Source organism: Mustela nigripes, chromosome 3 (assembly GCF_022355385.1).
Source record: "Mustela nigripes isolate SB6536 chromosome 3, MUSNIG.SB6536, whole genome shotgun sequence".
Taxonomy (NCBI): Eukaryota; Metazoa; Chordata; class Mammalia; order Carnivora; family Mustelidae; genus Mustela; species Mustela nigripes.
In genome coordinates this window covers 81,727,915-81,754,184 of record NC_081559.1, presented here as the reverse complement: position 1 = coordinate 81,754,184, position 26,270 = coordinate 81,727,915, and positions in this window count along the sequence as shown.

The window sequence follows — 26,270 nt, the reverse complement described above, 5'->3', positions numbered from 1 at the left end:
AGAACAAATATTGTGAGAATGTCTATGTTACCTAAAGCAGTCTACACATTTAATGCAATCCTATCAAAATCCCATCTATTTTTTTCAAAGAAATGGAACAAATAATCCTAAAATTTATATGGAACCAGAAAAGACCTCAAATAGCCAGAGGAATATTGAAAAAGAAAGCCTAAGTTGGTGGCATCACAATTTCAGACTTCAAGCTCTATTACAAAGCTGTCATCATCAAGACAGTATGGTACTGCCACAAAAACAGACACATAGATCAATGGAACAGAATGCAGAGGCCAGAAATGGACCTTCAACTCTATGGCCAACTAATCTTCGACAAAGCAGGAAAGAATGTCCATTGGAAAAAAGACAGTCTGTTCAACAAATGGTGTTGGAGAAGTTGGACAGCCACATGCAGAAAAATGAAACTGGACCATTTCCTTATACCACACACGAAAATAGACTCAAAATGGATGAAGGACCTCAATGTGCAAAAGGAATCCATCAAAATCCTTGAGGAGAACATAGACAATAACCTCTTCAACCTCAGCCGCAGCAACTTCTTCCTAGGAATGTTGCCAAAGGCAAGGGAAGCAAAGGCAAAAATGAACTATTGGACTTCATCAAGATCAAAAGCTTTTGCACAGCAAAGGAAACAGTTAACAAAATCAAAAGACAACTGACAGAATGGGAGAAGATATTTGCAAACGACATATCAGATAAAGGGCTAGTATCCAAAATCTATAAAGAACTAATCAAACTCCACACCCAAAGAACAAAAAATCCAATCAAGAAATGGGCAGAGGACATGAACAGATGTTTCTGCAAAGAAGACATCCAGATGGCCAGCAGACACATGAAAAAGTGCTCCACATCACTCGGCATCAGGGAAATACAAATCAAAACCACAATGAGATATCACCTCACACTAGTCAGAATGGCTAAAATTAACAAATCAGGAAATGACAGATGCTGGCCAGGATGGAGGGAAAGGGGAGCCCTCCTTGATGGGAATGCAAGCTGCTGCAACCACTCCAGAAAACAACATGGAGGTTCTTCAAAAAGTTGAAAATAGAGCTACCCTGTGACCCAGCAATCGCAGTACCGGGTATTTACCCTAAAGATAGAAATGTAGTGATCTGAAGGAGCACATGCACCCGAATGTTTATAGCAGCACTGTCCACAATAGCCAAACTATGGAAGGAGGCTAGATGTCCATGAACAGATGAATGGATAAAGAAGATGTGGTACACACACACACACAATGGAATACTATGCAGCCATCAAAAGAAATGAAATCTTGCCATTTGCAATGACGTGAATGGAACTAGAGGGTATTATGCTTAGCAAAATAAGTCCATCAGAGAAAGACAACTATCATATGATCTCCCTGATACGAGAAAGCAGAGATGCAACATGGGGGGTTTGGGGGGTGAGAAAGAATAAATGGAACAAGATGGGATCAGGAGGGAGACAAACCATAAGAGACTCTTAATGTCACAGAACAAACTGAGGGTTGTGAGGGGGGGGTAGGGAGAGGGGGGTGGGGTTATGGACTTTGGGGAAGGTATGTGCTATAGTGAGTGCTGTGAAGTGTGTAAACTTGGCAATTCACAGACCTGTACCCCTGGGGCTAATAATACATTTTATGTTTTATGTTAATTACAAAAAAAAAAAAAGAAATTCACCTCTTTACCTATTATAATTCTCTTTTGTAAGGTAATATTTAGGTATGTACCCTAATGTATGTGATATATTAATTTGTACTATGAAATTTAATATAACCAGGGTTTTTAAACATCCACACTATATGTCTTTTACTTAGTGGGTAATTTAAATTATCTCCAAAGGTGTTTTTAACTACTGGGTACTTTTTCCTTACAGACCAACTTTAAGACTTAACTTTCTCAACAGATGTAACTATTATTAGTTTTCTCTAAACTTGTCATATGTGTATTTATGGCAGGCATTGATAATTACATATGTATGTATACATAAATATTTATAACTTTGTGAAAATAGACTATCAGTTGGTCTCAGGATCAGATCTGGGTTCCAGTCTGGCCTCTGCCAATCTCTGGACGTTGATCTTTTTTTTTTTTTAAGATTTTATTTTTTTATTCTAGAGATAGAAAGAGAGAGGGGAAAAGAGAGCACAAGTAGGGGAAAGGAGCAGAGGGAGAGGCACAGTGAGATATTCTGCGCTGAGCACAGAGCTAGACATGGGGCTGAATCCCAAAACCTGAGATCATGACCTGAGCTGAAATCAAAAGTCATATGCTCAATCACCTGAGCCACCCAGGTGCCCCTGCGGGTAGGACCTTATCCAATCACCTCACTTCTCTGAACTTCAATTTCTTAATTTATAAAACAGAGCTAATAATACCCACATATCAGAGTGTAAAGATGAAATGAAATAAGATATAAGAATTCAGTCTGTATACTGCAAATCACTCCAGAAATACCAGCTATTATTGTTTATCATCATTTACAGCAGCTTTACAGAGCTCCAATGGAAAGCAGGTAACCCTGAGCCTGGAAAGTTTTTTTCACTTGCAAATCATTCTGTACTTTTTACAATAAGGAGAAATTCTCAGTGAGGGTTCTGTGAAGAATGGTTCTTAGGGGATGGCAGTGAAATAGATATAGATTATCTGGTATTTATATTTGACAGTTTAACTGCTGAGACCAAGGTTTTAGAATCCTTTGCTCTTTCAAACACAGCATACAATATTTAGTTCTTAGCAATTTGTAACAGAAATAAAGAAATCCTAATTTTAGTTCTGCAGTTCAGATAAAATTAATAATACCTTTAGTGGACTATGGTGAACAAATCTAGGAACTAAGCTGCTTATCCTTAGTTGATGGCTCTTTTTAAATCACAATAAATGTATTCTCCACCTAAGTCTCCAATACAGATTTTTCCTTCCTTCTTCAGGCTCACATGAAGCGAAAACTAAGTAGAACGTGCTTTGTTCTTGCTAGAGCCAGGAGAAAGGTTAAAGTAAAAATGCTGCTTCTAGGAGCAAAGTAAAAGGTTAGCACATAAACTTAAAGCTCCACTCACCTGTCTATAATCCCTTTCTTTCTTAATTGTCTTTTTAACTTTTCACATATGGTTCAAAACTCAGATCAATATTAAAAAGAACTCACACGTGGGGCACCTGGGTGGCTCAGTGGGTTAAGCCACTGCCTTCGGCTCAGGTCATGATCTCAGGGTCCTGGGATCGAGCCCCGCATCGGGCTCTCGGCTCAGCGGGGGGCCTGTGCTTCCCTTCCTCTCCCTCTGCCTGCCTCTCTGCCTACCTGTGATCTCTCTCTGTCAAATAAATAAATAAAATCTTTAAAAAAAAAAAAAAGAACTCACACGAAATCTTACTTCCACCTGTGTCCCTGTCTTCTCTGCCACCAACTCATTCTGGTCAGAGCTATTACTAGTTTCTTGTGTACCCTTTTGTGTTTGTTTGGACAAACATCATACTAACACAGGTGGATACAAATACAGATATATTCTCCCCTTTCTTACACGAGTGGTAGCATACAATATATTTTATTATAGTTTGCTTTTTTTTTCTTTGCTGAACAATTTTTCTTGATGTTCTAGGAGGTTTTTTATTTGTTTTGTTTTGGTTTTTATTTTAATATCTTTACTTCTGTTCAGAGCCGCATGGTTCTCCATTGGAAGTATGTCATAGTTTATTTAATCAGCCCCTTGTGGAGGAGCATTTGAGTTACTTTCAATATTTGGTGATATAAACACTGCTACAGTGGAAGAAATAGAGTATTATTGTTTTGTGCATGTTTAGGATATCTGTAGGTTAAATTTCCGAAGCAGGATTACTAGGTCAAAGAGTGAATGCATTTAAAAAAAAAAAACTTTATTGTTTCAACCATCTCAGAGCCACAGAGAATGGGGGCATTGGGGATGGAACCTGTTTCAAATTGTACAGACAGGCCTGGATTCAGTCTGGGCTTCATTACTCCATTGCCACGTGGCTTTTTAGGTAAGTCACTCCCCCTCTCATGGAGGCTGGGTGTGTGCTCTTCTGCAAAAATTGGACATTACTCTCTATGTTAATTGGATAATTATAAAATCAGATGAGATAATGGATGGGAACTACCAGCATTGCCCACCCTTAAGGTGCTGTAATTATTAACCTGAAAGTGGCCACAACCCTGGTAGTAGGCTATGGTAGTATAGTATGCTCACTTGCTGTTTTTAAAAAATTATCATACAGTAAAACTGATTTCTTTGTTTTGATGTACCATCCTACAAATTTTAACACGTTCATAGATTTGCATAACCAGCACCATAACCAGAATACAAAATAATAAGTGCATTTTTAATTTTAGTAAGTATTGGCTATACTCTCCTTAAAGATTGTACACCCACACTGCACTCACCCCAACAATATATGAATGACTTTTTCTCACTGCTTTGGCAGAAGATAGAGTCAATTGTCTATTTGCTGTGATTGTTTATTAGAGCATTTCCCATGTAGAGACATAAGCATTGAACTAGGGCTACGGCAGCTGTCTGGTCCTTCTTCCCTTGGTTAAAGTTGCTTAAGCTTAAAATCAGAAGCTTAAAAAGAAAAATAAATCCTGAACAGAGGCCCCGTAGTTTTGTTTTTTTTTTTTAATTTTTTATTTTTGATAAACATATATTTTTATCCCCAGGGGTACAGGTCTGTGAATCACCAGGTTTACACACTTCACAGCACTCACCAAAGCACATACCCTCCCCAATGTCCATAATCCCACCCCCTTCTCCCAAACCCCCTGCCCCCGGCAACCCTCAGTTTGTTTTGTGAGATTAAGTCATTTATGGTTTGTCTCCCTCCCAATCCCATCTTGTTTCATTTATTCTTCTTCTACCCACTTAAGCCTCCATGTTGTATCACCACTTCCTCATATCAGGGAGATCATATGATAGAGGCCCCGTAGTTTTAATAACATTTTAAAGCAGCTACTTTTCCCATCTGCTCCTGAAACAAACAGACAACTAAGTCTACAGGACTCTGTCATTCTGAATAACTAAGGGATAACTGAAAGAAAATTTTAAAAAGGAGTCTAGATTGTAGTTGTGTATCTTTGAGATTGTGATTGTTCTTCACTAAATGTTCACAAGTCTGGATACATACTTAACTTCTCTTTTCTCCCTCTTACCCAATGCCAAGATATTTGGAAATGAAAGCATGGTTAAGATCTTACAGTTTTGTATTTTCATTTGTAAGCTTACTAAAAAAAGAATGATATTAGTAGGATTGATATGAGAAAATTGGACTGAAGTATTTGAAACATTTTCTTTATTATAAATGTAAATCAACTATACATAACCAAAATAGCATTATTTATTCTAGATTTATAAAACCACTAGCCTACAAATCAGATTCAGCACGTATAAGAAATAATTTATGTATTAATAAATTATTAATAAGTTAATTTATTATTATGTCATTTGTGTCATTTAATCTTTCAAAATTAGGAAATTTTACATTAAAGTTAACATTTCTGACACTGCTTGAATAATCATAATATCTGGCCACAATCACCCATATTATCATATGGCAACTGTTAATTGGTGCATGTACTCTAATTCACTAAATTTTTATACCTGGCACTTCACTCATTTTTATCCTTCTTGTTCTTCAGAATACTATATACTTGAGTTAAAGTTTTAATTGTTTGAACATCAGCAAACACTTGTTTCTATTTTCCATATTCTCAAGTTTCCATATGGCATATACCAATAATACTTCAATTAAAAAGTACAGTTATTATTATTAAAGTATTTGTTCTTACACACATGAAATCTGACATTTTATTTAATAGTTGGACTACTTAACATAGAGATTGTTTTTTCTCCTTTAAATAAATGAATATATTTTCCTATCATCTTGGAAAAGTATCATTGATTTTTATCACTTTCCAAACAATCCTTACTTTTCGTGTGACAGATTAACTATCCCATATCCTGTCATTTGACTTTTCATATGTATCTTTAAAAAGACTTAGTTGCTGAGAAATATTATGGCAAGGTTAATCAGAATTATGATCATATTTCTCCTATATTTTGATCCTTGAGCTGATGAGCTGACTTACCATATAACTTTTCATTGATTTTAATCTCCCAGACTTTGCAGACCTCTGTTTATTTAGGTGAACTTTAATTACTTGTTCATCCAATACCCTACATTCTGCACTGAAATTTCTCATGGTATAAACAAAGATTGAGGATGATGGTTGATTTCTTTGTTAACACTGTACTAGTGCTATGGAATGCTTTATTTATGAACACATGAAATTAAGGTTCACATCCATGTTAAGAAGGAATTCATTTAATTTGTTCATTTTTAAGAATAAAAATTCTTTTTATGACTGTCCTGTATTACTGTTGTTATCTAAAAATAATTAATACCAGCACAAGGAATCTAAATGAAGTAGAAACAAAAGGTGTATAGTAAGTAGTAGGAGCATAGGAGTAGAAAGGGAAGGTTTAGTAAGACTTTATTATGAAAAGTGTTAAACCAAAGATATTTATTTTTTTAAAATATTTTATTTATTTATTTGATAGAGACAGAAATCACAAGCAGGCCAGAATACTAGGCAGAGAGGGGGGAAGCAGGCTCCCTGCAGAGCAGAGAGCCCGATGCGGGGCTGGATCCCAGGATCCTGAGATCATGACCTGAGCCGAAGGCAGAGGCTTAACGCACTGAGCCACCCAGGCGCCCCAAAAACCAAAGATATTTAAATACAGGTTATAATTTTAACTGTAGGAATAACAAAAATCAATAAAGAATGAATGATATTTTAATTTTTTTTGTTATTTCTAACACATTTGATAACACAATATGGCATCCAGTTCTTAATGTTTAATATAACCTTCTAAGATGCTTTTAAAGAGGATGCTTTTTTGCAAAAATACTCTGGGTCTTTTTTTGTTTGTTTTTCCAATATTCCGAAGAGTCTCCCCAATCTTTGATATTCAAATTATTCTCCTTTGGAGCACCTGTTGAGTCATAAACCTTGCTGGGTTTTTTCTCTATTTTACTTCTTAACTGTTCTAACTGGCTTTATGTGCAATTTGAGTAGTACTCAAATAGCATTCATGAAATCCTGCATTTTTCCTTGATATTGACTTTGAGTCAATTTATATTACATTATTGTCAATTTCATTATATTATTTACAGCCATAAATGGAATCCTAAAAGAAGAGATAAATTTGCAACATCCAATGATGAAGGAAAGACCAACTAACAAAACTTTTATCATAATAGGTAAGGACAGGATTTTTAGTGTTGAGGAGGGAAGAATATTTGAGTAGGAACAATTAATGAGTGATGTATAAATTAATCAGTATTTTATGATGTGAGAACTTTTGTTTGTGTGATGAGTATTCAGATAATGGGAACTCTCTGTTTTGTCTTTAGTCTTCAGATATGAGACTGTGGCTTTCTGTGTGGCAAATTCTGAATCTTTTCAAGTTTAATATAAAAGCTTCCCCATCTTACAAAAACTCATCAACTGTTTCTTTAAAAGTACCATAAAAATGTGTTTATTGTGTGTGCACATATGTGTATAACCATCAGACATTGCATAAAAGTGAATTGATTTCTTCAAAGTAATAAGATGGAAATTCATCCAGAGCATTGACTTAAATTGGGCTGTCAGTGTTGATAGTGATATTTATTTAACATGAATAATATTCTAATTCCCAAGAAAGATATTTCTCTGTGTGATAGATACTAGACTAAAGAATGCAGTGCCAGACAACTCACTGTTACATTATAATAGCTATCCCGAGTGCAAATCCATACCAAGGAAAAGAAAGCCCGGATGACAGGACTAGATGAACTACAGGTACAATTAACCACTCACTGCATGGATGAATTTAGTACCATCTATCACAAGCTAATTGGTTAAAAGTGAGTCGTGGGGTTCCTGGGTGGCTCAGTTGGTTAAGCAACTGCCTTCAGCTCAGGTCATGATCCGGGAGTCCGGGGATTGAATCCCACATCGGGCTCCCAGCCCCACAGGAACTCTTCTCTTCTCTCTGACCTTCTCCCCTCTCATGCTCACTCTCACTCTCCCTCTCTTTCTCTCTCTCAAATGAATAAAAAAAAAAAAATTTAAGTAAGTCTTGAAGTAAAAATAATGAAAAGAGAAAAAAACAGTAATCTAGAAATGGGTGCTGTTAATGTCCATACTCATGGTCAAATGTTAGAAACATTTATTAAACATCAGAGTTTTTAAAATTCTAACCTTTATTGTTTAAAGACTTTTGAATAATGTTAAGACAAAAACTTTTCTAGGTTTCCATATATGTACTAAGTTCTATGATTAGAAAATAAATCTCATCCTAACTTGGAGTGATTTCTCTCTCCCCTGAAGTTCTAGAAGCTTCATTTTCCATGTTGCTTTTTTTAATGTAAATATTGTTAACATATGTGCAGTATTAGTTTCCAGAGTAGAAGTTAGTGATTAATCACTTACATAAACACCCAATGTTGCCTTCTTAACAAATAATTTTGTACCAAACTTGAGACCTTATGCTATTTTCTGCAATATATTTAAATTTCATATTGTTACTGAACTATTTTTGTGCCTGTACCTTCCCATCACATTCTCCCACTTCTACTACAGTGCCTTGTAGACATGGCCAAAATATTTATTTGATCTTACTGATAAAAACCCATTCTTTTCCAGAATAAGAAAAATGGCCTTGACTTCTATTTAAGATATGATACATTAATCTCATAAAACTATGCAAACCTTTTTTGTTTATTTTTTGTTTTTGTTTTCTTTTTTTGTTTTTCTTCCAATATTTTATTTAAAATCAAGTTAGCATATAGTGCAGTATTTGTTTCAGGAGTAGAATATAGTGATTCACTTACATATAACACCCAGTTCTCATTCCAGCAAGTGCCCTTCTTAATACCTATCACTCATTTAGACCATTCCCCCTCACCTCCCCTCCATCAACCATCAATTTTCTCTATAGATAAGAGTCTCGTGATTTGACTCCCTCTCTCTTTTTATCTTATTTTATTTTTCTTTACCTTCCCCATGTTCATCTGTTTAGTTTCTTAAATTCCACAAATGAATGAAATCAATCATTCGATGTTTGTCTTTCTGTCAGTGACTTATTTTGCTTAACGTACTACATTCTGGTTCTATCCATATCATTGCAAATGGCAAGATTTCATTCTTTTTGATGGCTTAGTAATATTCCATTATATATAAATATACATACATATTATAATATAAATATAATATAATTAATATAATATGATAGAATATAAATATAATATTAATATACATAGTTTATATTATATATTATATATAAATATACATATATATAATTCATCTTTCAGTGGATATTTGGATTTTTTCCATAATTTGGCTATTGTTGATAGTGCTGCTATAAACATTGGGTACACATGCTCCTTCAAACCAGTATTTTTGTATCGTTTGGATAAATACCTGGTAGTGTAATTCCTGGGTCGTAGGGTAGCTCTCTTTTTAACTTTTCGAGGAACCTCCATACTATTTTCCCAGAATGGTTGCACCAGTTTCCATTCCCATCAGCAGTGTAAAAGGTTCCCCCTTCTCTACCCTGGCCAACATCTGTTGTTTCCTAAGTTGTTAATTTTAGCCATTTTGACAAGTGTGAGGTGGTACCTCATTATTCTTTTGATTTGTCTTCCCTGATGATGAGAGAAGTTGAGTGTTTTTTCATGTGTCTCTTGGCCATATGTATGCCTTCTTTGGAGAAATGTCTGTTCATGTCTTCTGCCCATTTCTTAACTGGATTATTTAACTTTTGGTGTTGACTTTGATAAGTTCTTTATAGATTTTGGATACTAGTCCTTTATCTGATACATCATTTGCAAATATCTTCTCCTATTTAATAAGTTGCCTTTAGTTTTGTTGATTGTTTCCTTTGCTGTTATGCAAAACTTTTATAGCAAATATTAATATTACCCCCATTACTAAACTTAAAATGAGTTCTTTGTCCAATATAGCTTATAAGTAAAATTTCAAATAGATGCTCTAAAGACTTTTAAAGATGATACTACTCATGAAAATGAGGTATGTTTGTTTGTTTGTTTGTTTTTAATTAATTTATTTTTTTTAATAAACATAAAATGTATTTTTATCCCCAGGGGTACAGGTCTGTGAATTGCTAGGTTTACACACTTCACAGCACTCACCATAGCACATACCCTCCCCAATTTCCATAACCCCATCTCCTTCTCCCGACCCCGCTCCCCCCAGCAACCCTCAGTTTGTTTTGTGAGATTAAGAGTCACTTATGGTTTTTGTCTCCCTCCCGATCCCATCTTGTTTCATTTATTCTTCTCCTAACCCCCAAACCCCCCCATGTTGCATCTCCACTTCAATGAGGTATGTTTGTGAAACTATGTAGAAGCAGAAACAATTAAACCTTGAGCAACATGGATTTGAACTGCTATGGGTCCATTTACATGCAGATTGCTTTTGATACAGCACAGACCTGTAAATGTATTTCTCTTCCTTATGATTTTAATAACATTTTCTTTGTCTAGCTTACTTTATTGTAAGAATTCAGTATATAATACATGTAATGTACAAAACGTGTTAACTGACTGTATATGTTATCTATAAGGCTTCAGGTCAACAGTAAGCTATTAGTAAAGATTTTGGGGAGTCAAAAATTATAAATGGATATTCAACTACATAGGGAGTCAGTACCCCTGACCCTCATGTTGTTCAAGGGCCAACTGTATTTTTTTTACACTGCTGGTAGATGTAAAACTCTTAAAAGCAGTTAAGATATATATGTATACCAGAAGCCTAAAGTTATTATTATCCTTGACCCAATTTCTAAAAATCTATTCCAAAGAAGTATAGAAAAAGTCTTATCTCAAGGAAATTTGCAAGATTATTTATAATAATTAAATTTGGAAAGAAACTAAATAACACTGTAGTGAATGGTAATAAACAAATTACAGGACAATATTATGATATTGTTTTATATAATGTTTGCAAATATTTTGTTGAAGCATGGGCTTTTTTGTTAAAAATGCATAAAGTTTAAAATTCCGGAAAAAGATATACAAAAATTAACAGTTAAACCATGAGTTGTGTTTGAGTGGTAGAGTTGTTTCATTCTTACACTTCATTTGTATTCCCTAATAACCCTATAAAATCATATACAGTTGTATATGAGTATCTGTTTGTCATAGATCCATTTGGGAAGTTTACTTTCCACCTTTGAATTCTTGTAACATTTTTGTTTAAAAAAAAATTGACCATAAATATGAGGGTTTGTTTTTGGATTTTCAGTTGGATTCCATTGGTCTGTGTCTGTCTTTATGCCAGTACCACACTCTTAATTATTTAGTTTTGTGATGATTACTGTAAGATTTTTTAAATTTTATTTTATTTTTTCAGTGTTTCAAGATTTGTTGTTTATGGACCACACCCAGTGCTCCACTCAATGTGCCCTCCTTAATACCCACCAACAGGCTCACCCATCCTCCCACCCCCCTCCCCTCTAAAACCCTCAGTTTGTTTCTCAGAGTCCACAGACTCTCATGCTTCATCTCCCTCTACAGTTTCCCCCACTTCACTTTTCCTTTCCTTCTAGTGACCTTCATGTTATTCATTATGTTCCACAAGTAAGTGAAACAATGTGATAATTGACTCCCTCTGCTTGACTATTTCACTCAGAATAATCTCCTCTAGTCCCATCCATGTTGACACAAAAGTTGGGTATTCATGATTTCTGATGGTTGAGTAGTATCCCATTGTATATATGGACCATATCTTCTTTATCCATTCATCTGCTGAAGGGCATCCCAGCTATTTCCACAGTTTGACAACTGTGGCCATTGCTGCTATGAACATTGGGGTACATATGGCCCTTCTTTTCACTACATCTGTATCTTTGGGGTAAATACCCAATAGTGCAATTGCAGGGTCATAAGGTAGCTCTATTTTTAATTTCTTGAGGAATCTCCACACTGTTTTCCAAAGTGGCTGCACCAACTTGAATTCCCACCAACAGTGGAAGAGGGTTCCCCTTTCTCCACATCCTCTCCATAACATTGTTGTTTACTGTCTTGTTAATTTTGGCCATTCTAACCCATGTAAGGTAGTATCTCAATGTGGTTTTTATTTGAATCTCTCTGGTGGCTAATGATGATGAACATTTTTTCATGTGTCTGTTAGCCATTTGTATATCTTCTTTGCAGAAGTGTCTGTTCATGTCTTCTGCCCATTTTTTAATGTAATTATGTGTTTTTTGAGTGCTGAGTTTAAGGAGTTCTTTATAGATGTTGACTATCAGCCCTTTGTCTGTAGTGTCATTTGCAAATAACTTCTCCCATTCCGTGGATTCCCTCTTTGTTTTGTTAACTGTTTCCTTGGCTGTGCAGAAGCTTTTTATCTTGATGAAGTCCCAAAAGTTTATTTTCACTTTTGTTTCCTTTGCCTTTGGAGACATGTCTTGAAAGAAGTTGCTGTGGCTGATATCGAAGAGGTTACTACCTATGTTCTCCTCTAGGATTTTGATGGATTCCTCTCACGTTGAGGTCTTTTATCTATTTTGAGTTTATTCTTTGTGTATGATGTACGATTCTTTGTGTATGGTGTACAAGAATGGTCAAGTTTCATTCTTCTATATATAGCTGTCCAATTTCCCAAGCACCATTTATTGAAGAAACTGTTTTTTTCCACTGGATTTTTTTCTTGCTTTGTCAAAGACTATTTGACCACAGAGTTGAGGGTCCATATCTGGGCTCTCTACTCTGCCCCATTGGCCTATGTGTTCTGTTTTTCTGCCACTACTGTGCTGTCTTGGTGATTACATGACCAGGTGGGTCCCTGGGGTGCAAGGGTGGTTTAACATTCGCAAATCAATCAATGTGATAGAACAAATCAATAAAAGAAAAAAAAAAAAAACACATGGTCCTCTCAAGTGATGCAGAAAAAGCATTTAACAAAATACAGCATCCTTTGCTGATTAAAATGCTTCGAAGTATACAGGTAGAGGAACATTCCTCAACTTAAAATCCATCTATGAAAAGCCCACAGTGAATATCATTCTCAATGGGAAAAAGCTAATAGTCTTCCCATTGAGATCAGGAACACGACAAGGATGTTCACTCTTGCCACTGTTGTTCAATATGGTACTAGAAGTCCTAGTAACAGCAATCAAACAGCAAAAAGAAATAAACGGTTTTCACATTGGCAAAGAAGAAGTCAAACTCTCTCTCTTTGCAGATGACATGATACTTTATATGGAAAACCCAGAAGACTCCACCCCCAAATTATTAGAACTCATACAGCAGTTAAGTAATGTGGCAAGATACAAAATCAATGCACAGAAATCAGTTGCTTTCTTATACACCAACAATGAAACTATAGAAAAAGAAATTAGAGAATTGACTCCATTTACTATAGCACCGAGAACCATCAGGTACCTTGGAATAAGCCTACCCAAAGAGATAAAGGCTCTGTACTTGAGGAACTACAGAACACTAATGAAAGAAGTTGAAGAAGACACAAAAAGATGGAAAAACATTCCATGCTCATGGATCAGAAGAATAAACATTGTTAAAATGTCTGTACTGCCCAGAGCAATCTATACTTTCAATGCCATCCCGATCAAAATACTACCAGAATTTTTCAAACTGCTGGAACAAACAATCCTAAAATTCATGTATCTGAAAATTTGTGTGGAACTAGAAAAGACCCAAATTGCTAAGGAAATGTTGAAAAAGAAAAACAAAGCTGGGGGCATGATGTTGCATGATTAATGTAAGGAATTGAGTTCTACAACTTTGTCCTTCTTTTTCAAGATTGTTTGTCCTGGCTATTCTGGGTCCCTTGAATTCTCATATAAATTTTACATATTCAGCCTGTCAATTTCACAAAGAAGCCAGCTGTGATTTTGATAGAGATTGCATTTAATCTAAAGATCAATTTGGAGAATGTCGTGTCTTAGCAATAGTAAGGCTCATATTCATCCATGAACATGTATTTCCATTTAGTTAAGTCTTAATTTTCTTCAGTAAACTTTCATAGTTTTTAGAGTGTAATTATATACTTCTTTTGCTAAATTTGTTCCTAAATATTTTATTCCTTTGATACTATTTTAAATGGAATTGTTTCTTTTCTTTTTATTATTATTTTTTTAATTATTTTTTATTATGTTCAATTAGCCACTGTATAGTACTTCATTAGTTTGGAATTGTTTCTTAATATCATTTCATATTGTTCATTGTCATAGAGAAAGTGACTGATTTTTTATATTGATCTTGTCTTGCAACTTTGCTGAACTCATTTATAAATTTTTATAGTTTCTTAGAGAATTCCTTTAAATTTCCTACAAAGAAGACCATATCATCTGAAATACAGATAGTTTTACTTATGCCTGATCTAGGTTCCTCATATTTCATTTTCTTGCCTAGTTTCCCTGGCTAGAACCCCAGTATAATGTTGAATAGAAGTGTTAAGAGTGGATATCCTTTGTCTTTTTCCCAATGTAGGAAGAAAGCACTCATTCTTTCTTTTTTTTTTTTTTAAGAGTTTATTTATTTATCTGACAGAGATCACAAGCAGGCTTCCTGCTGAGCAGAGAACCTGATGTGGGGCTCAATCCCAGAACCCTAAGATCATGACCCAAGCCGAAGGCAGAGTCTTCAACCCAGTGAGCCACCCAGGCACTCCAAAAAAACACTCATTCTTACCCTGTTAATTATGATATGAGCTGTGGATTGTTAAAAGATGGTTTTTATTCTTTGAGGAAGTTCACTTCTCTAATTCTAATTTGTAGAGGATTTTTTAAAGATTTTATTTATTTATTTATTTATTTATTTAAAAGAGAGAGAGAGATACCAACAGAGACTATGGGGGTATAACGGGAAGAGAGAGAAGCAGGATCCCACTGAGGAGGGAGCCCTACACAGGGATTGATCCCAGGACCCTGAAATCATGACCGGAGCTGATGGTAGACGTTTACCCAACCTAGCCACCTAGGCACCCCTAATTTGTAGATATTTTTATCATCAAGAGGTATTGGATTTTATTATTTATTTATTTATTTATTTTTGTATTTCTTTTTCTTTTTTTTTTTATTTTTTATTTTTTATAAACATATATTTTTATCCCCAGGGGTACAGGTCTGTGAATCACCAGGTTTACAGACTTCACAGCACTCACCAAAGCACATACCCTCCCCAATGTCCATAATACCACCCCCTTCTCCGAAACCCCCTCCCCCCAGCAACCCTCAGTTTCTTTTGTGAGATTAAGAGTCACTTATGGTTTGTCTCCCTCCCAAACACATCTTGTTTCATTTATTCTTCTCCTACCCACTTAAGCCCCCATGTTCCATCTCCACTTAGTCATATCAGGGAGATCATATGATAGTTGTCTTTCTCTGCTTGACATATTTCGCTAAACATGATACGCTCTAGTTCCATCCATATTGTTGCAAATGACAAGATTTCATTTCTTTTGATGGCTGCATAGTATTCCATTGTGTATATATACCACATCTTCTTGATCCATTCATCTGTTGATGGACATCTAGGTTCTTTCCATAGTTTGGCTATTGTGGACATTGCTGCTATAAACATTCGGATGCACGTGCCCCTTTGGATCACTACGTTTGTATCTTTAGGGTAAATACCCAATAGTGCAATTGCTGGGTCATAGGGCAGTTCTATTTTCAACATTTTGAGGAACCTCCATGCTGTTTTCCAGAGTGGCTGCACCAGCCTGCATTCCCACCAACAGTGTAGGAGTGTTCCCCTTTCTCCGCATCCTCGCCAGCATCTATCATTTCCTGACTTGTTGATTTTAGCCATTCTGACTGGTGTGAGGTGATATCGCATTGTGGTTTTGATTTGTATTTCCCTGATGCCGAGTGATATGGAGCACTTTTTCATGTGTCTGTTGGCCATCTGGATGTCTTCTTTGCAGAAATGTCTGTTCATGTCCTCTGCCCATTTCTTGATTGGATTATTTGTTCTTTGGGTGTTGAGTTTGCTAAGTTCTTTATAGATTCTGGACACTAGTCCTTTATCTGATATGTCGTTTGCAAATATCTTCTCCCATTCTGTCAGTTGTCTTTTGATTTTGTTAACTGTTTCCTTTGCTGTGCAAAAGCTTTTGATCTTGATGAAATCCCAATAGTTCATTTTTGCCCTTGCTTCCCTTGCCTTTGGCGTTGTTCCTAGGAAGATGTTGCTGCGGCTGAGGTCGAAGAGGTTGCTGCCTGTGTTCTCCTCAAGGATTTTGATGGATTCCTTTTGCACATTGAGGTCCTTCATCCATTTTGAGTCTATTTTCGTGTGTGGTGTAAGGAAATGGTCCAATTTCATTTTTCTGCATGTGGCTGTCCAATTTTCCCAGCACCATTTATTGAAGAGGCTGTCTTTTTTCCATTGGACATTCTTTCCTGCTTTGTTGAAGATTAGTTGACTGTAGAGTTGAGGGTCTATTTCTGGGCTCTCTATTCTGTTCCATTGATCTATGTGTCTGTTTTTGTGCCAGTACCATGCTGTCTTGATGATGACAGCTTTGTAATAGAGCTTGAAGTCCGGAATTGTGATGCCACCAACATTGGCTTTCTTTTTCAATATCCCTTTGGCTATTCGAGGTCTTTTCTGGTTCCATATAAATTTTAGAATTATTTGTTCCATTTCTTTGAAAAAGATGGATGGTACTTTGATAGGAATTGCATTAAATGTGTAGATTGCTTTAGGTAGCATAGACATTTTCACAATATTTATTCTTCCAATCCAGGAGCATGGAACATTTTTCCATTTCTTTGTGTCTTCCTCAGTTTCTTTCATGAGTACTTTATAGTTTTCTGAGTATAAATTCTGTGCCTCTTTAGTTAGATTTATTCCTAGATATCTTATGGTTTTGGGTGCAATTGTAAATGGGATTGACTCCTTAATTTCTCTTTCTTCTGTCTTGCTGTTGGTGTAGAGAAATGCAACTGATTTCTGTGCATTGATTTTATATCCTGACACTTTACTGAATTCCTGTACAAGTTCTAGCAGTTTTGGAGTGGAGTCTTTTGGGTTTTCCACATATAGTATCATGTCATCTGCAAAGAGTGATAATTTGACTTCTTATTTGCCGATTTGGATGCCTTTAATTTCCTTTTGTTGTCTGATTGCTGAGGCTAGGACCTCTAGTACTATGTTGAATAGCAGTGGTGATAATGGACATCCCTGCCGTGTTCCTGACCTTAGCGGAAAAGCTTTCAGTTTTTCTCCATTGAGAATGATATTTGCAGTGGGTTTTTCATAGATGGCTTTGATGATATTGAGGTATGTGCCCTCTATCCCTACATTTGAAGAGTTTTGATCAGGAAGAGATGCTTTACTTTGTCAAATGCTTTTTCAGCATCTATTGAGAGTATCATATGGTTCTTGTTCTATCTTTTATTGATGTGCTGTATCACATTGACTGATTTGTGGATGTTGAACCAACCTTGCAGCCCTGGAATCAATCCCACTTGGTCGTGGTGAATAATCCTTTTAATGTACTGTTGAATCCTATTGGCTAGTATTTTGGTGAGAATTTTCGCATCTGTGTTCATCAAGGATATTAGTCTGTAATTCTCTTTTTTGATGGGATCCTTGTCTGGTTTTGGGATCAAGGTGATGCTAGCCTCATAAAATGAGTTTGGACGTTTTCCTTCCATTTCTATTTTTTGGAACAGTTTCAGGAGAATAGGAATTAGTTCTTCTTTAAATGTTTGGTAGAATTCCCCCGGGAAGCCGTCTGGCCCTGGGCTTTTGTTTGTTTGGAGATTTTTAATGACTGTTTCAATCTCCTTACTGGTTATGGGTCTGTTCAGACTTTCTATTTCTTCCTGGTTTAGTTGTGGTTGTTTATATGTTTCTAGGAATGCATCCATTTCTTCCAGATTGTCAAATTTATTGGCGTAGAGTTGCTCATAGTATGTTCTTATAATAGTTTGTATTTCATTGGTGTTAGTTGTGATCTCTCCTCTTTCATTCATGATTTTATTTATTTGGGTCCTTTCTTTTCTTTTTGATAAGTCGGGCCAGGGGTTTATCAATTTTATTAATTCTTTCAAAGAACCAGCTCCTACTTTCGTTGATTTGTTCTATTGTCTTTTTGGTTTCTATTTCATTGATTTCTGCTCTGATCTTTATGATTTCTCTTCTCCTGCTGGGCTTAGGGTTTCTTTCTTGTTCTTTCTCCAGCTCCTTTAGGTGTAGGGTTAGGTTGTGTACCTGAGACCTTTCTTGTTTCTTGAGAAAGGCTTGAACCGCTATATATTTTCCTCTCAGGACTGCCTTTGTTGTGTCCCGCAGATTTTGAACCGTTGTATTTTCATTATCATTTGTTTCCATGATTTTTTTCAATTCCTCTTTAATTTCCTGGTTGACCCATTCATTCTTTAGAAGGATGCTGTTTAGTCTCCATGTATTTGGGTTCTTTTCAAACTTCCTGTTGTGGTTGAGTTCTAGCTTAGAGCACTGTGGTCTGAAAATATGCAGGGAATGATCCCAATCTTTTGATACCGGTTGAGTCCTGCTTTAGGACCGAGGATGTTATCTATTCTGGAGAATGTTCCATGTGCACTAGAGAAGAATGTGTATTCTGTTGCTTTGGGATGAAATGTTCTGAATATATCTGTGACGTCCATCTGGTCCAGTGTGTCGTTTAAGGCCTTTATTTCCTTGCTGATCTTTTGCTTGGATGATCTGTCCATTTCAGTGAGGGGAGTGTTAAAGTCCCCTACTATTATTGTATTATTGTTGATGTGTTTCTTTGATTTTGTTATTAATTGGTTTATATAGTTGGCTGCTCCCACGTTGGGGGCATAGATATTTAAAATTGTTAGATCTTCTTGTTGGACAGACCCTTTGAGTATGATATAGTGTCCTTCCTCATCTCTTATTATAGTCTTTGGCTTAAAACCTAAGTGATCTGATATAAGGATTGCCACTCCTGCTTTCTCTGATGTCCATTAGCATGGTAAATTCTTTTCCACCCCCTCACTTTAAATCTGGAGGTGTCTTCAGGCTTAAAATGAGTTTCTTGGAGGCAACATATAGATGGGTTTTGTTTTTTTATCCATTCTGATACCCTATGTCTTTTGACAGGGGCATTTAGCCCATTAACATTCAGGGTAACTAGTGAGAGATATGAATTTAGTGCCATTGTATTGCCTGTAAGGTGACTGTTACTGTATATGGTCTCGGTTCCTTTCTGATCTACCACTTGTAGGCTCTCTCTTTGCTTAGAGGACCCCTTTCAATATTTCCTGTAGAGCTGGTTTGGTGTTTGCAAATTCTTTCAGTTTTTGTTTGTCCTGGAAGCTTTTAATCTCTCCTTCTATTTTCAATGATAGCCTAGCTGGATATAGTATTCTTGGCTGCATGTTTTTCTCATTTAGTGCTCTGAAAATATCATGCCAGCTCTTTCTGGCCTGCCAGGTCTCTGTGGATAAGTCAGCTGCCAATCCAATATTTTTACCATTGTATGTTACAGACTTCTTTTCCCAGGCTGCTTTCAGGATTTTCTCTTTGTCACTGAGACTTGTAAATTTTACTATTAGGTGTCAGGGTGTGGGCCTATTCTTATTGATTTTGAGGGGCGTTCTCTGAACCTCCTGAATTTTGATGCTCGTTCCCTTTGCCATATTGGGGAAATTCTCCCCAATAATTCTCTCCAGTATACCTTCTGCTCCCCTCTCTCTTTCTTCTTCTTCTGGAATCCCAATTATTCTAATGTTGTTTCGTCTTATGGTGTCACTTATCTCTCGAATTCTCCCCTCATGGTCCAGTAGCTGTTTGTCCCTCTTTTGCTCAGCTTCTTTATTCTCTGTCATTTGGTCTTCTATATCACTAATTCTTTCTTCTGCCTCATTTATCCTCGCAGTGAGAGCCTCCATTTTTGATTGCACCTAATTAATAGCTTTTTTAATTTCAACTTGGTTAGATTTTAGTTCTTTTATTTCTCCAGAAAGGGCTTTTATATCTCTCGAGAGGGTTTCTCTAATATCTTCCATGCCTTTTTCGAGCCCGGCTAGAACCTTGAGAATTGTCATTCTGAACTCTAGATCTGACATATTACCAATGTCTGTATTGATTAGGTCCCTAGCCTTCGGTACTGCCTCTTGTTCTTTTTTTTGTGTTGAATTTTTGCTTCATGTCATTTTGTCCAAATAAGAGTATATGAAGGAGCAAGTAAAATACTAAACGGGTGGCAACAACCCCAGGAAAATATGCTTTAACCAAATTAGAAGAGATCCCAAATCGTGAGGGGGGAGAAAGGGGATAAAAAGAGGTTCAAAAAGGAAGAAAAAAAAAGAAGAAAAAAGAATTAAAAAAAAAAAAGAAAACAAATAATAAAAAAGAAAAAAGAAAAAATATATATATTAGATAAACTGGTTAAAAAACGTTAAAAAAGAAAAAGGTAAAAGTTAAAAAAAAATTTTACCAGAAGGCGAGAAAAAAAACAAAAAATGAAAAAGAAAAAAATTAAATTAACTGCAAGACTAAAAAAAAAAATCACAGGGAAAAAGCCATGAGTTCCATGCTTTGCTTTCTCCTCATCTGGGATTCTGCTGCTCTCCTTGGTATTGAAACCGCACTCCTTGGTAGGTGAACTTGGTCTCCGCTGGATTTCTTGTTGATCTTCTGGGGGAGGGGCCTGTTGTAGTGATTCTCAAGTGTCTTTGCCCCAGGCGGAATTGCAATGCCCTTAGCAGGGGCCGTGGTGAGTAATCCGCTCGGGTTTGCTTTCAGGAGCTTTTGTTCCCTGAGCGCTTTCCGTAGAGTTCCGGAGGACGGGAATACAAATGGCGGCCTCCTGGTCTCCGGCCCGGAGGAGCCGAGAGCCCAGGGCCCCACTCCTCAGTGCACCCTCAGAGAACAGCGCCAGTTACTCCCGTCTGCCTGACCTCTGGCCACGCTCCGAGCTCACCGAGCCTGCAACCAGTTCAAGGTAACACCGAGCTGTGAGCTTACTGTCAGCTCTGTCTCTGTAGCCGCCTTTCCCATTCCAATACCCACAAGCTCAGCAACACTCAGACACCCCCGATCCTTCTGTGACCCTGCGGGACCTGAGGCCACGCTGACCCCGCGTGGGCTTCCCTCAGGTTTAGCCTCTGGAGCGATGTTCCTCAGCGGAACTGACTTTTAATAGTTCTGATTTTGTGCGCCGTTGCTCCGCCGCTTGCCGGGAGCCGGCCCCTCCCCCCGGGGTCTATCTTCCCGTCGCTTTGGATTCACTTCTCCGCCCGTCCTACCTTTCATAAAGTGGTTGTTTTTCTGTTTCCAGAATTGCTGTTCTTCTTCTCTTCGATCTGCCGATGGATTTTCAGGTGTTTGCAATCTTTAGATAAGCTATCTAGCTGATCTCCGGCTAGCTGAAGTAGTCTCAGCCTGCTACTTCTCCGCCATCTTGACTCCTCCCTCTATTATTTATTATTTATTATTTTATTTGTTCTGTTGAGATAATAACATGTGATTTTTCTTTATTCTACTGATACAGTGTATTAAATTAATTCATTTTGGATGTTAAACCAACCTTACATTCCTGGGATAAGTTCCATATAGTCATGGTGTATGATACTTTTTATATGTTGCCAGATTTGGTTTCCTGCTACTTAATTTAAGATGTTTGTGTCTATATTCATAAGAGAGATTGATCTGTAATTTTCTTTTCTTGTGATGTCTTTGTCTAATTTTTGTATCAGAGTAATAATGGCTTCAAAATGAGTTGAGAAATGCTCTCCCAAAAATTAGTTTCTACTCATTTTTTTCCCTGTGTTTAGGTCATACTTTAATGTTTTTTGCATGTCTTATAATTTTTTGCTGTTGGAAACTTGACATTTTCAATAGCCTATCAACTCTAGATACTGAGCCTCTCTTCCAGGACTTTTTTGTTGTTGTTTGCTTGTTTATTTGTTTAATTACTTAGCTAGACTATTTTAGTGAGGTCTGTTTCCCCCATTGTGTCAGGCTTCTGTTAATACTCCTGAAATGCTTTGGGTTTGCCCATGCACATGGTCACCATATAATAACAGTATTTATAACATAGCTCTTTTTTACTTTCTTGATCATTATTATGCTGTCTGCCTCTGTTGGTATCTCACACATCTGTTGAGCTTCACTGATTGCTGGTGGAATACTTTGTTGTTTTTGACAAGGCGTAAGGACACAAATTACTCTATAGTCTGATCCAATTAAATTCTAGCCTCTTTGCTAGAGTAGGTTTTGAGGCCTTTCTTTTTGAAGTTTGTTCCTACCCCAGAAGGACTCTTCTTTCTGTCTCTTTCCTTGGTTCTCTCTGTTAAAAATCCCATTTTCCTGAGGTTTTTTTTTGTTTGTTTGTTTTATTTGGTAACTGATTTATAATTCATTTATTATTCTGTACTGATGTGGCCTGCCATTTATTTTGTTTCTCGTAAAGAGTTACTAGCTTTCTCGTACTTTCTTACTTGTGTCACCCTTAATCCTGAACTTTTCTACACTGTGTTCTAAATAAAATTACTTATTTTGGAGAGAGCTTTAAAACTCCATTTTTATGGCCTGCATCTATGCCTAGGCAAAATCTCTGAGCCACTGCTCTGAAACTATGGACAAGGGCAGTGGTCCACTTTTCTTGGGGTGACACCCATTTTATGAATGGGATAGTTGGTGGAACAGTCGCCTGCTGGTGTGGAACTTCTACCCTAAAACTGAGCTGGGGCAAGGATGATTTAGGCCATTTGTTCTCAGCCTTCCTCACCTGGAGTAAAACCTCTGCTCTGTAAGTAAGGGCTAATTACAATTGCAAAAAAGGTTGTTTATTTGCTTTTTGCCCTTAAAACAGTTTCTAGAAATTATAAATGTTAGTGCTTTTATAATTTTTCCAGCTTTGACTGTTTCTCTGGTAAGCTCCTTACTCCTCATCCATTCCAGAAGTGGATCTGGGCCATTACCTTTTGGATGGTATCCCATCAACATTTCTGTTCTTCTCAGAAGGATGTTTGTTTCTGTGTGATTTATCATTTATTAATCTATCGGTTTAGTTCTAGAAATCAGCATCATCATGCCACAAACCACTTTGTACGCTAAGGGCAATGAATTACAGCATGCCCAAATGTCAGTAATACATGTTTAGACTTAATGTCAACATGTGTGAATAGGTGCAACCTAACTTAAGATCATCTGTTTATACAGATGATACCCTGTAGGTCATCTAGGAAAGGGAATAACTAATTCTGGATCATAGGCAGTCTCGGTTTTTATCATGTTATCGCCCCCATCCATACCAGGGTGACAAAGCGGGACTAGGGAAACTTTCTCTTTCTCTGATAGAAGATTATCCCCCAGTTAACCTAAACTACATTAATACAGGCTGGGTTCTCCTTCCTTCTACAGCAACCATTCTCCTCCCAGAGCTTCCCTGGCAAAAGGTGATCTTGGTCTGTCCGCTGTTTAAAAAGTTTTGTTTCAAGTTCAGAATTTTAAGAGTTCTTAATTTTAAGAGCTTAACTCCAAAAAGTTAAAGAATTTTTAAGAGTTCTTGCTTCCCCCTTTCTAATCTACATTGACTAATCATCTACTTTCATTCACCCACAAAAACTAAAAGAACATCTGGTTCTGTTGTCTGACTGAACTTTCAGACACCTATGTATAATATATATAAAATTTCAGGGTTTTTAAAAAAGATTTTGTTTATTTTAGAGAGAGAGAGAATGGGGGGAGAACCAGAGGGAGAAGGGGAGAGCATCTCAAGCAGACTATACTCTGATGCAGGGCTCCATCTCATGAGACCCTGAGATCACAACCTGAGCTGAAACCAAGAGTCAGACACTCAATTGATTGTGCCACCCAGGTGCCCCTGTAAAATTCCAGTTTTATTCCATTTTCTTAAGGATATTTTTCTCTTCTGTTTTATAACTGATGCACAGTCATTTCCCATTATTTACTAAAGTATTTGTTTTATTGTACTTCTCCCACATGCAAGATTAATAGGTTTCTATGTTGTATCATTCCTGATTTCCCAAATGTCTGATGGCTGGCCTGTGTGATAAACTTCATAACATTCCCTGTTTGGCCACAGTTTACCTTTCTTACCTCACATCTGATCTTCTGCCTGTGTTCCACTCATACTGCACCAACAACTTACTACTTTCTCAGAACACACCATTTATTTCACTTGACCATGCTTTTGATATCAGAAATGCTTAGCCAAGTGATTGCAACCATCTTCTGATAATTTTGTGAGGAACCAGAGCCTCAGTCCACTCCTACTGACTCAGAATTTTTATGTTGATTTATTTAAAAGCTTCTCAGTTGATTCTAAAGCTACTTAAGAACCATTGCTATGGTCTTTTCTTTCCCTGCAGTGTCCTCCCGATCACGTGCTCTCTCTCTGTCTGACAAAATCTTCCTTGACAAAAGCCAAAAAAGAGAGAGAAGGAAAGAGACTAAGAGAGTTGAGAGACCTAACTAAAATACTACTTTCCCAAAAAATTTTCCTCATTTTTATCTCCATTTTTAATCTAGTGGATATTTGTTGTTGTTCTTGGTGAATTAGTATCAGAGTCCTCTTTCTTTGTTTAGGGGTCCCTTAGCTTCTAAATTAAAGATAGTTCCTACCTGAGAGGCTCAAAATATCAACTACTTACGTTTGAGCATGAGTTTGTAAGCAAGACTCTGACTGTTCAGGTATATACTCCACAGTCTTTGAGGCAAAAACTAGAGCCATGAGAAAACAGGCCATAAACTCCATTTTTAGAGAAGGTAAATATGTAGCAACTGCTTCCAGTTTCCAGATACAACAGAAAAGCTATTCTAGAGGCAGCATCTAGCTTGCAGCTTCTAAACAGCAGCATTGTACGCTGGGGCCCCTTTTCCTAGACTGGTAGCCTCCAAAGCTAAATCTCCAGCTTCCTGGAGAATTCTGTGAGGTCCTTCCTATTAATAAATTTACTTTCTGCTGAAATTGCATCAAGTTGGTTTCTATCACCGGTAACTAAGATATAGAGACACCTAATAAAATAATCACCTCTCTATAGCCCCACAGCACTTCATTCAGAGGCCAAATGGGAATAAATCATACTGTTTTATTGTTAATTGCCAGTAGAATATGGACTAACTGTCAAAAGGGAAGGAAAGAACATTCTAGGCAGAACACCTAACAGGAAGCCATGTGGCTGGAAGCAATATAGAGAATACCAGGACCCGAAGGGAACTTTTGCCTAAATGATAAATTAGACTAATTGGTGAGAGGTGTCAATGAATAGGAAGCTGTAAGAGGAGTTAAGTAACTGGATCACAGTAGCTCTACAAGACCATGTGAAGACATTTTTACTTCTATTAGGTTCAGTAACAATGTAAATCTATTGAGGTTTTTTAAATGGCAGATGTTATGCTCAGATTTGTATTTTGGAAAAACCTCCTCTGTGGCATGAATAATAAATTGGAGATGGGAAAATGCTGATGATTTTACTTGGATTTGAGTTTTGCTCATAATATTTAGAGGTCTGTATTGTTCCAAGCTCATCACTGCCTTTTGGCTATGTCCTCCTACTCATCCTACATTTTTCCTTTTGGGGCAATCCAAGGTGAAGACCTCTCCTTTCTCATCTTTCAGTCCTTTAACCTTTAAAGCTAAGATGTAGAACAAGACTAGGGCAATATTTTTTCCATGTATCTTACTATTATTAGTAACAGTTGCAAATGAAGAGACTCATTTTTATCAAGTCCATTTAATTTCACGTAGATCTATAACTCAGTTTGGATTCTTTTGATATCCAGGTATTTAAGCTGTTCTAGGTTTGTTTGTTTGCTTTTTTGAAGAATTGGGTAGCTTTCATCTTATTCTTATTCTTTTAAAACTAAAACTGCAAACCAAAAAAGGATATACCATACCAAAATATATGCTAATAATGTATCTCTATATTATCTTACATAGTACGTACACACACACACGCACGTGCATACATAAATGTCTTTATTTCAAGAGCTATTCAAAATAAAAGTTCAATTTGAAAATACTGTTTGTATTTTTATACGGTCCCAGAAAGTCAAATGATGATTGCAAATGGCCAGATTGAGATGCCCAGCCAAATAATTAGAGTTGCTACTGATTTTTATAAGTATGACCTTCTGAATTTTAGTAAATCCCCCAAATCATTACAAAAGGAATTCAGTGGTAAATCAATTTGGTTTTTCATTCATTAGTATAGTCAAAGGCCTTTAATTTCTGAAGTCCAGAAAATCTTTCTAAGC